Genomic DNA, 12,222 nt, shown 5'->3' with positions numbered 1-12,222 from the left:
AAAAAAGGGGGAAAGGGAGGGAAACTCTATTTTGCAAAAGGTTTACAATGGAAACTTAGAGCTGACTCTTTCCCATCCTTTATTACCTATGAAGTGAACTGAATAATGTTGGAGGACTTGGAATCTAATTTAATTGGAAGGATAATTGACCATATATCTTCAGCTGGAAGGATGAAAGGAGTCTGTGAACTGCCGAGGAACTGATAAGGTTTCTTACTGAGTCATCTGCAGTTCGACAGACCACTCTTCTTCCCAGGCTGAGGGGGGGGGGATGGTGACAACAATTTATTTACAGGGACAGAGTGACTTCTGCAGCTGTTGTTAAAGTTCTTGGTGCAAAACAATGAAGCATGGGACGGAGTGATGGAGAAACTTCTGGAACAACAACAGAATATCAGCTCCAACCAAGGCATGATGGATAACATAAATAATCGGAGGAAAGAAAGACATAACATCTTACAAGGACAGGAAGAATCATCACAGACAGAATAATTGCTACACACAGGACAGAACAATGATATTGTTTGAGTCCCTCACTTGAAGTTTTATAAATCATTTAATGTGTCAACACAAATAGAAGTTATTAATATTGCTGCGTAAGGGGTTATTATGATGACTGGAATGTAATTGAAACTAATAAGATTTTGGAATGCAGAATTAAAGAAAACCAGAAAGCCATCAAATTTAGCATGTAGGGGCCACGTTAATTAAATTATATAATCTGGTATTTGAATATTGGTATTAATTGTATTATAAATTGGTATTGTTATAATGAGACTATTATTAGAATGTAATTGAAAACTAATTAAAAATTATCACAATAAAAAGTTCCAAGAGCAAGATGCCATATTATGTAAAGTCAGAATCTGGATTACTGGTTTAAAATTGAATACAGATCTCAAGATTTTGATCCATCTCTTGGTTTACTTTATTACATCAAATTTAAAGTCAAACTCTGAATCATGTAATCTGACAGTATCCTTTTAAATGAAGGGGACTACTCTGGGATAAGTAGCTAGAATCACCAGCTGTGGAAAACATACAAATCAAAAGTAGAAAATTGCTGGTACTTAATTAAGGTCCATTCTAAGTCCACATTTGCCCATGAAAGAAAAATGATCTTAATTTAAAACAATACTGAACTCTTGAACTTCCTGAAAGCCAGAGGTATTACAGATCTTTCATAGCTGGCACTTAGCACTGAAGCAGCCTGTAAGTCTTTCCATTATAATCAATAGCATGGAAAATAAACTAGAAAATGTCTAAATTATTTTTACAAACTCTCTGCTCCCATAGGAAACATTCCCTTTCTTTCTGCCTGTTTGAAACACAGGAATATTACTGCACAGAAGATCTGGATATTTTTAACAGCTAAGGCTTTGGACTTAAACCCAGTGAACATAGTGCATTAGCAAGATTATTCATTGCCAAACAAGCTTTGGGTAGCATTATAATCAGGAATGTGACAAAATGTGTCTCCTAGGCTGACATGTCAAAAGCCCTGGTGATTTTTGTTTCCTTAGAATAATGGAAAAGATGACTTGATTTACATTACCATTTACCCAAGCTAGAGGAGTTAGGCTGTGTCCTCCTGCCACATAGATCCACTTTCTGACAGCGGGGAGCCCATCGCTGTCCCTTTAAAAATTCATCTGGTTAATTTTCTTTACACTGAAATATACATAATTGACAGACCTCAGACATCTCCTTGTACCATTACTCCCTCAAATGGACCAGGAAGGCTAGAAGAAAGATCTCATAGTGCAGAAATGCTGGAGGAGATGGTTGTAATTTAATAAATTAGAGTCTATACAGAGGAGAGCGCAAAATATGGTTTGAAGCTCAACATCAAAAAAAACGAAGATCATGGCCACTGGTCCCATCACCTCCTGGCAAATAGAAGGGGAAGAAATGGAGGCAGTGAGATATTTTACTTTCTTGGGCTCCATGATCACTGCAGATGGTGACAGCAGCCACGAAATTAAAAGACTCCTGCTTCTCAGGAGAAAAGCAATGACAAACCTAGACAGCATCTTAAAAAGCAGAGACATCACCTTGCCATCAAAGGTCCATATAGTTAAAGCTATGGTTTTCCCAATAGTGATGTATGGAAGTGAGAGCTGGACCATAAAGAAGTCTGATCGCTGAAGAATTGATGCTTTTGAATTATGGTGCCACAGGAGACTCTTGAGAGTCCCGTGGACTGCAAGAAGATCAAACCTATCCATTCTTAAGGAAATCAGCCCTAAGTGCTCATTGGAAGGACAGATCCTGAAGCTGAGGCTCCAATACTTTGGCTACCTAATGAGAAGAGAAGAGAAGACTCCCTGGAAAAGACCCTGATGTTGGGAAAGATTGAGGGCACAAGGAGAAGGGGATGACAGAGGATGAGATGGTTCAACAGTGTTCTTGAAGCTACCAGCATGAGTTTAACCAAACTGCGGGAGGCAGTGGAAGACAGGAGTGCCTGGCGTGCTCTGGTCCATGGGGTCATGAAGAGTCAGACATGACTAAACAACAAACAACAACAACACTCTAGCCACAAACTTGTGCAGGCTTAAGCCCTATTGGCTTCACCTAGCTGTGCACTAGTTTACAGTCACTACCTGCAAGGAGGAACGGAATGAAAGGTATCTGATATTTTTTTTGGGGGGGGTGTAGAAGTGATAGGAAGCCATAATGGATCAAAGCTCTGCACTGAGATATACAACTATCTCCCTTTAGAAATCAAAACCTAGTTGAGTAATATATGGAAATTTTTATTACATGAACAACTTACTTGGTGCATCTGTTTTTCAAAACACAAAACTAACCTCTTTTGACTCAATTTGGTGGGATTTTATTGAATACATTTTTTAAAAATTACATTTGTCTGTCCCACAAGTCTCTCACAAAATGTGGGATAAGTAACCTCTAATTGGTTGAGGGGGCTACTGATGTAACATAGAGCCTTTTGTTATTGGTACTCTTTGTGCCTCTGGTGGTTTCAGCTATAGGTTTACGTTCCTATATATCTTGTAAGTCATGTGCACCACAGCTCTTGTTCTCTTATCATCATTTCTTGTGATGGTACTCTACACTTATCTGCTGTATCGTATCACAAATATCTGGATAACCAGCTTTATCATTCCTTCTTGCAGATATAAAATCCCATGCCAACCTTGGTTTGATTCAGTCTAGTTTTTGTGTGTTTGTCTCATGAAGTTCTATTTTGTTATTAGGGTTATATGTATAAAATTCAGTAAAAATACTTTTTAAAAAAATCAAAATCTGGATGAGATCATGGAGAAGTTTGCCGAGTTTTGGGGGTTTCGTAAGAAGACAAATACATAAATAACTCTTGGCATCTGTGAAGGGAGCAGTGGCAAGGTGTTCTTCTGGGTACTATGGCTTCTTCCAGTGCTCTTCAACCTTGGGTCCCAAGATGTAGGTTGACTACGACTTCCATTGTCCACAGCCAGCTTGGCCTGATGGTCAAGGATGATGGGACATGTAGTCCCTCCACATCTTGGAGTCCAAGGATTTGAAGGACACTGACTTATTCTACTAAGATTCTAGGTGGTTTCTTGTGCATGGGCTTTTGGGTGCATCTTCTAGATAGCTGCAGCAGTCTCTCGCTTTTCTTTTCTTGGTTCCCTCCCCATCACACACCCTCCCCGCTTCCATCCAGCTTCACAGTTTATTCCCTCCATTTCCCCCACCCCTTCTTTTTTTCCAGACCAGTTTGTTAATTAAAGCTATTTCTAAATGCTAAAAACAAAAACACCTGGATGAGAGAGTGTTCAGATTCCTGGATAAATACACCAAAATAGTCACCACAAGTTGAGATTACCAGTACTTCATCAATTTCAAAATTTCTGACGACTCCAAGTCACTTGGTGACAATTGGTATTTCCCACTTTAGGGCTCTTGTTCGTTCTCAAGCTTTCCCCTTGAAGCGATGAAATACCAGCTGTCACCACAAGGATATATTTGCAAGAAATATTTACCCTGTAAAATGGGTAAATAACCTTGTTGTGGATGAATAGGGGCTATCATTAAATTGAGAACATAAAAACACATGGAAATTTGGTTATTAGTAGAGTCTAGAAGTGTGATTGTGGGAACATTTTATCCGATTTTAGGCCCTGCTCAGAAACAGAGGGAAGCAGGGGTAAAGGTCATTCCTCCTCACCGCATGGGCAGATGGTACAGGTAACTGACTCCTTAAACAGCTGTATACCTCCATGGTTAAATTATTGAGTTAATTAGTGGTCTGTATTTATCAAAAAGTGCCATACAATCTGGTCCGAAATACTGTAAAGCTGTTCACTGTTCCAGAGTAAATATAAATGCTGGCGCTGAAACTGAAATATTTACAATGTATACTTACCACAATTTTGTATTCCTGGTAGTTTCAGATATCTCTGTGAAGTATTACTACGTAGAAAACAAGTCTGATGGAAGGAGAATATTCTTGATTGCTTTTATAATTGTCTCTGATTTGAGAAGTTTAAGAAGACACTGGGGGACAATGAGGAAATTTTTTAAAAGTCAGCTTTTTTCCCTCTCACCTCCCTTCTCCTCATCGTCACCAGTTATCAATTTGAGTATCTGAGACACTAGCAGGCATCCAGATGTTAGCTTTTACAAGCCATTCAATCTAAACAACCTTCTGATAGCTCATTTGCTCCACTCCTGTGGTTTACAACGTCACCAAGACTGTTAAAGAAAAATACAACCTTGAAGTGTACTTTGGGGTATACTTTATTCCAGATATATGATCCTTTTGCACTTCCCTTTTGAGCTATTGACAATTCCCCGCTGAACCTACAGCTATTAACACAACACACAAAACCACCCAAGCAAACACACTGATTCTCTTAAGAAGATGGATGCCTGGAAAAACACTAGCCTTCCTTGTGCTTTGCAGTACATCAGGTGGCCATGTTTCTTACAAGGTGTTCCTTGAAAACACTGTTTGTGTTAAGGACAAACTTGTAGGTACCAATATCCTCTTCGGTCATACAAAATGCAATGTTTTGGACATCGTACTCAATGTGAACTGGCGGGGTGGGGGAGGGTATAGATAACTGCTAAAAATAGTTAATTTGAATATTCTGGTTTTCCTTAGAATATGCTGCCTTGACCATTTTTAACCAGACAAGACAAGGCGACTGGAAAATATATTTTTATATACAATTACATGGACTCCAGGGACGTGGGTGGCACTGTGGGTTAAACCACAGAGCCTAGGACTTGCTGATCAGAAGGTTGCGGTTCGAATCTCCATGATGGGGTAAGCTCCCATTGCTCGGTCCCTGCTCCTGCCAACCTAGCAGTTCGAAAGCACATCAAAGTGCAAGTAGATAAATAGGTACCGCTCCAGCAGTAAGGTAAATGGCGTTTCCGTGCGCTGCTCTGGTTCACCAGAAGCAGCTTAGTCATGCTGGCCACATGTTCCAGAAGCCGTATGCTGGCTCCCTCAGCCAATAAAGCGAGATGAGCGCCGCAACCCCAGAGTCAGTCACGACTGGACCTAATGGTCAGGGGTCCCTTTACTTTTACCTTTACATGGACTCCAACTTATAAGCAGTGGCGGATCTACATTTTGGGGGCCCTGAAACCTGGACTGGGGGGGGGGGGGCTTTGCAACCAGCAACAAAGTCTGGGTAACCACTGTCCTCTTCTGCAAAGGGGTTGTTCCATGACAGATCACCACACATTTACAACACCTGGGCTTCTGGCTCTCAAACTTTGGGAATGTTGAAATATATACCCAAAAAATAAATCATTTGAGTCATGTGACTCAAATTAGGTCTACTAGACCCAAAATGTGTAAGCAATGTGGACTAAAGTCACTTCTGGGGTTCCTCCAGAATTAGAGGCTCTAAAGTTTAAGCCTCATTAGTTTCATAGCAGATCTGCTCCTGCCTATAAGTCAAAAACCCTTAATGGTCAGAATTAGAGAAGAAAGATCATTGTTCAAAGCAAATAGCCATCCTTTACTTGAATGTGTGCAGTTGCCTCTTCCAAAGATACTAAACAGGTAGATAAGAAAACCATCCTCCTTAGCTAAGAACAGGAGAATGCTGCAGTATCCCTAGATTTTAATCTTAGTGGGCAAGAATTGAATGTTAGCATCTTGCATTGTCATGTAACAAGATATTCTGCTTTTTGTTGTATGTAACTTAAAAAAAAAAGTGTTAAGATAATTAGACACAAAATATCAAGAAATGTTTCTAATACACTAGAACTAGATCTTCTGTTTGCAAAGTGGTTTCCATAACACAGATAGATATGTAGATTATGTTATTGTTAGATTAGTGTAACTTCATACAAGGAAGTTTCAGGCTGTTAAGTTCATCTTTGCAAGACAAGCTCTTAAAAGAACGCTGAAAAGACCATTGAAGGTCAGAATTTACATATTGATCAGACTATAAGTTTATACTGTTGCAAACCTGTAATTAACTTTGTGACTATTGAATTTTGGTTCACAACCCATTTTATTAGTCATGCTTTCACCAATAATTCCACAAGACAGAAACTAGAGTGGCAGGTGCCCATAACATAACAAAGGGCATGTCTTGCCTATACCACACAGTGAAAAAATAACAGGGTTTCCTGTGCTTTTCAATGCTGACTTTTACCCCTGCTGAACCATCTCACAAATGCCACTCCAAGGTCCTGATTTAAGAAAAACCTGGGATATGATGAGTTCTACTCTTGCTTCTTTGCGTGAAATATGCAAGAGATGTAAGAATTTCTACTTAACAAAAGGGGGAAAGCTATTGGAACTCATGCTGAAACATTCATTTTTAGCTCTGTTGTTTGAAATGTTTTCTACCTTTTTGTTCAGGATATTCAATTCTTACTCAAACTGTCATAATTATATGCACAGAGCTTGAGTCAGATGAAGTGGTGGAAATGTGAGAAGACTAGAGAGCCAAGAGTTGGTTTATAAGTTAGTTGATATGAATAGCAGTCAATTCCCTATAGTGAATTTCTATTCATCTGGTGTAATATGTAGTATCTGATTCTCAGATAGCAACTTCCAACTGTGTGGAGAGGAACCCACCAGTGACACTGTAACCAATGTTGGTTCCAGGTTTTCTTTGGTGGTGTGGGGGTGATGATGGGCTCAGGCAATACAGTGGTACCTCGGAAGTCAAACGGAATCCATTCCAGAAGTCCATCCGACTTCCAAAACGTTCGGAAACCAAAGTGTGGCTTCTGATTGGCTGTTAGGGAAGTTTTTAATATTTGATGTTTTATTGTGTTTTTAATATTCTGTGGGAAGCTGCCAGATGGGTGGAGTATAAATTATTATTATTATTATTATTATTATTATTATTATTATTATTATATTTTGAGAGGATTAAATGCAAAGATATAATCAAATAAGCCAAGGGTCTCTGGTACTCTGAACCAAATGAACTACTTTTTGAACCTTAAAAGTTCAATATTACTAATAAAAAGCTAGCATTTATAAATGATGCATAAGGCAGTGGTGCATCTTCTCTAACCTAGGCCTGAACTTTTTAGAACTATGCTACCTTCTGCCCAAGGGTTGTGTTGCCAGAAATGACAATGAAGCAAGAAGATCACTACAAAGGTATCAGAGATGGTTATCATCACCTTAGCAGACTGTCATGTCATCAGTACACATTGCCCTCAGCCATCATCTCCAGATCAATATGGCCATCGGTGACACGGGCTCCCTGTCCACAGAGGTCATTCCTAGGTCACTTTGTACAACTTGGACCCAGAAGAACAATCTCATTCTTTCCCTCTTTCAAAACAAAATCAGCACTCTAAGAACCAGAAGTGGAGTTGCATTTGTAAGCTGGCACTAGCTTCTTTACAGTACTTGTGTTTGAATAAGTTTTAAGAGTATAGTCCTATAGACATTTAGCTGGGATTAAGTCTTACTGAACTCAATGGGGATTACTTCTGGGTAGGGATAGGGGAGGGAAATCTGATAATCTGATTTTGTTCAAATTTAAAGGTGAATCTACCTAATTCACACTTTCTGAAACAATATACAAACGAAACCACTGCCGTTCTTCACAATTTGCACATCTCTGAATTTTGCAATGCAGTTGTCTAGCCAAAATGGTATACCGTGCATTAAAATAACATACAAAAATGCACTCTGTGTGGAAAAATATAAAAGTGAGGAAGGGATACTTTGCAAAAAATAAATAAATGTGCATATAAGAAAAAACTGCATTAAAAATGTGTATATTAGCATAAATTTGTACTAAAATGCTGGTAAATTTCCACAGGGCCTTTAAAAATTATTCACAAACTGATGGGGAGATTTGAATTTAAGACTGAAACAATAAGAAACTGAAACTGACACATTTGCCCACTCCTACTTCCAAGTAGGACATGCACAAAACTGCATTGTTCGATCTGTTGATTATCTTGTTCATTGCAATTCTGTTGACACTGGCAGAGCATGCTTCTTGCAAAGGTAAATGTTTACTGAAACTGAGACATTAAGAGAAAGACTTTCTGTCACAACTATCAATTGACATAAATAGAAACATGAAAAGTACTAGGCGTTCATCTGCTCCAATTCCTTGAAGAGGTAGAAAAGGAAATAATGTTGCATCATATTTGATTCTAAATGTGAGCTGGAGTATTTTGCAGCTGTTTGCCATAAGCAAACAGATTTTCTGCAGCTTATTTGTCATGTTTTCTGAAAAGATTAAATCTAAATGGATATAAGTTCAAACTGGGGACTTTTACTTTCCTCAGCCTTACTTTCCAAAGCTATCTGCTAAAATGAGTTAGATGTTCTTGCCTTAACCTGTGCTGGAATCCACAGGACTTGATATAGATCCAAAATTAAATCCTATTGGCTTAATTTTGAATGTTCCGTTACAGAGGACCAATCTCAGTTTGATTTGATTCTCCTGGTTCCTTTAGGATTTCAGATGTACCACCTTGCAGTCCAAAAATGCAATCCTGAGCTACTGTTACTGGGTCATGCCTTTGGAGCTATGCAACCCATCCCAACTGCTTAGTATTCCCATAAGCAAGTTGTGACCTTGTTTTTCGAACCTACAGCATGTACTAAATAGCTAAACAGTTGCGTACACTGATGGCAGGCTGCCCCAAATGCATAAGTGTGTGTGTGTGTGTGAGCGCGGGCATGTGTGTGAACATGGGCATTATGTACACTGTCTGCTATTTTCTGCATTTTTAAAAAAACACAGACTTATTCCTAGTATATTTCATAAGGGTGCTTCTAACTAAGTTTTACTCAGTGTAGACTCAGTAAAGTTAATGAACTTAATTTAGCAATGTCCATTAAGTTAAACAGGTCTACTAAGATTATGACTCCTGTTGGATACAGCCGATAATCTTTAAAGGGCCGCAAGACTCTTTGTAATTTTGCAAGAACAATTCAACCCAATGAGACCATACAAGCTGTGGCTAAGCAACCCACATCTTCAACTTCATCACTGGGTGTGTTTTTGGGGGTGGGGAGGGACATAGAATGTCTGATTTCTGACAACCCAATTTTTTGATGTTTTGTCTAAATAAAATTCTTAACTGTAGTAATAATAATTATTTTAAAACCTCTTTTAAAAAGCAACAGTGATTTGTACTGAGGAAGTAACTACTTAGCTCTCTTTATTTCTAATCTTAATGAGTCAAAGTCGTGTTTTATTATGTTTCTAAAGGTTTTACTGCTGCTAAATTTTCAGTCGTAAAATCTCATCTCAAAAAAAAACACACCCCAGAGTTGTAATTTAAGCAACTGTTAAACTCTGGTTCTTGAAACTCAAACTCAAAGGTAATTTTATATGATCTGTAAATTTAATATACATTTTTCTCCAAGACAAACTACTAACTGTTAACACAATCTCCCCCTGAATGACACTTCTGTTCCTCTTTAATTTCCCCCTCAACTCTGTGAATTGCAAACACTTTATCAGCCATATTCTGGTTTTAGCACAGCTAAAGGACTGCATTCTGTTGTAGTGGCGGCTTTTTGTCTATTGTTGCAGGCTGCTTGTGAATGTAAAGACAGAGAAGTGCATTCACTATAACTTTCACCTTTTTGTAGATCCCTCAAAATGCTAATTTCATCCCCAGGAGGCCAATCTGCAAACTGGTTGCACAGAATGGAGAATTCCACCAAGTACCGCTTTTCTTATTACAGAGCTCCAAAGACAGGAACAGTTATAGCTGGTGGCAATTTCCCTTCTAGAATTTTAGCCACAGCTTACCTGAAAGAATAATGAGCATGGTTGTTTTCAGCTGTACATCAACTCACTTTGTACAAGAATAATAGATATGGACAGGAACATAAACAACTGTAGAGAGCCCAATAATAGATACATTCTGTACCTTTTATAAGACATGACATATACTCAGGCTAAGGGCAACTCAAGAAAAGTGGACGATAACCCCTTGAGACTTCAGATGAAGTAGACTCTAGTCTACAAAAGCTTGTGCAATAAGAAATATGTGAATTTTTAAGGCATCACAGGACACTTTTCCTCACAATCCTTTGCATGCCTACTCAAAAGCAAGCCTAGTTTCGAGTTATGAGGCTTACTCACATAAATGTTGCGGTGGTGGTTGTTAAAATTTGTATACCACCCTACATTCGTGGATCTCAGGGCCGTTCACAACATAAAATTACAATATAAAAAAACAAAATACATAATAAAAACAAAAACAAAAACATCCCCCTTCTGCAACACATTTAAAAGGGCATTGGATATCAATCAGCCCAATCCCTAGCTGAAAAGAAATGCTTTCACCTGGCACCAAAAGGTGTATAATGAAAGTTGCATATGAACCTCCCTAGAGGGGGTATTCCACAAATGGGGAGCCACCGCAGAAAAGGCCAGTTCTCGTGTTACCACCCTTCTGAACTTTCACGGAGGAAGACACATGAAGAAAGGCCTCAGAGTCCCGGTAGGTTCATATGGAGACAGGTGTAGCGGTCCAGAAAATGAATATAAGATTATGTTTATTTTCCCCCCGGTGGGGTGGTGATATTTGGGGTGAACTAAATGAGTGGAGTCCACTGAATTTTGAGGAGGAAACTACAGTGGTACCTCGGGTTAAGAACTTAATTCATTCTGGAGGTCTGTTCTTAACCTGAAATGGTTCTTAACCTGAGGTACCACTTTAGCTAATGGGGCCTCCTGCTGCCACCACACCACTGCCGCCCAATTTCTGTTCTCATCCTGAAGCAAAGTTCTTAACCCGAAATACTATTTCTGGGTTAGCAGAGTCTGTAACCTGAAGTGTCTGTAACCCCAGGTACCACTGTATGGCCCTCTAGATGCTATGAACTGCAACTCCCATTATCCCTGACCTGCTGGTTTGGGCTGATGGGAATTGGGGGTCCAGCAACATCTGGTTTCCCACCACTACTATATACATTAAGTATTTGTTTATTATTATATTTATATCCCACCTTTCTGCCTAGGAATTCAAGGTGGCATACATAGTTCCCTCCCTCCTCTCCACATTATCCTCACAACAACCCTGTGAGGTTGGTTAGACTGAGGGATGGTGACTCACACAAGCGCACACACACACACACACACATCATATGACAGCCAGTGTTCATCTGGGCCTCCTCTCCACCATCGGCTGTTCAGTAGGAAGGAGAAAGGGCTATAAGGTGCTATTGCAGATCCTTCCTCTGCAAGAAGATCAAAAGGAGGGGGGGAAATGTCTCAGAGGACTTGTGTTGAAAAGTCATCCATGCTCCCATCTCTGCCGCATCCTCTTCTGTCCTGGAAAATTTGCGATTCTAATGATAGGTCAGAAAGCACCTCGGAAGAACAGCCTTTTAAAACATAGTAAATACCAAATTGCCAGCTTCGTGATTTCTCTCCAAAATCCATGGCTGCTCCTTAGTTAGGTTTTAAGGAAATCCATCTCGAGTCAAAGGGTGTAAGTGAAAACAATGGGTCCTTTAATCATTAAGATATTATTTGAAGGAACATGAATAGGAACAAAAGCAGAGAGAGTCCCCCCACTTCCATATCAATGTTCCAGATACTTTGCATACCTACAGAGAAGAGTTCACGAACTCTTCCGAGCCGTGTTAACAATCCGCTGGGTTTCTAAAGGAGCAGCAGGGGTTGGGATTACAAGTCTCTCCCATCGGCATCAATAACTCAAGCCATGACACACTGATGGGATTTGCAGCGTATTTCTTGCTGAGGGTTCATCAGCCACAGTACGCCGCTCTCAGCA

Source organism: Podarcis vaucheri (genome assembly GCF_965113315.1).
Source record: "Podarcis vaucheri genome assembly, chromosome: 12".
Taxonomy (NCBI): Eukaryota; Metazoa; Chordata; class Lepidosauria; order Squamata; family Lacertidae; genus Podarcis; species Podarcis vaucheri.
The sequence above is the reverse complement of the archived record's forward strand: the minus strand, read 5'-3'. Positions refer to the sequence as shown.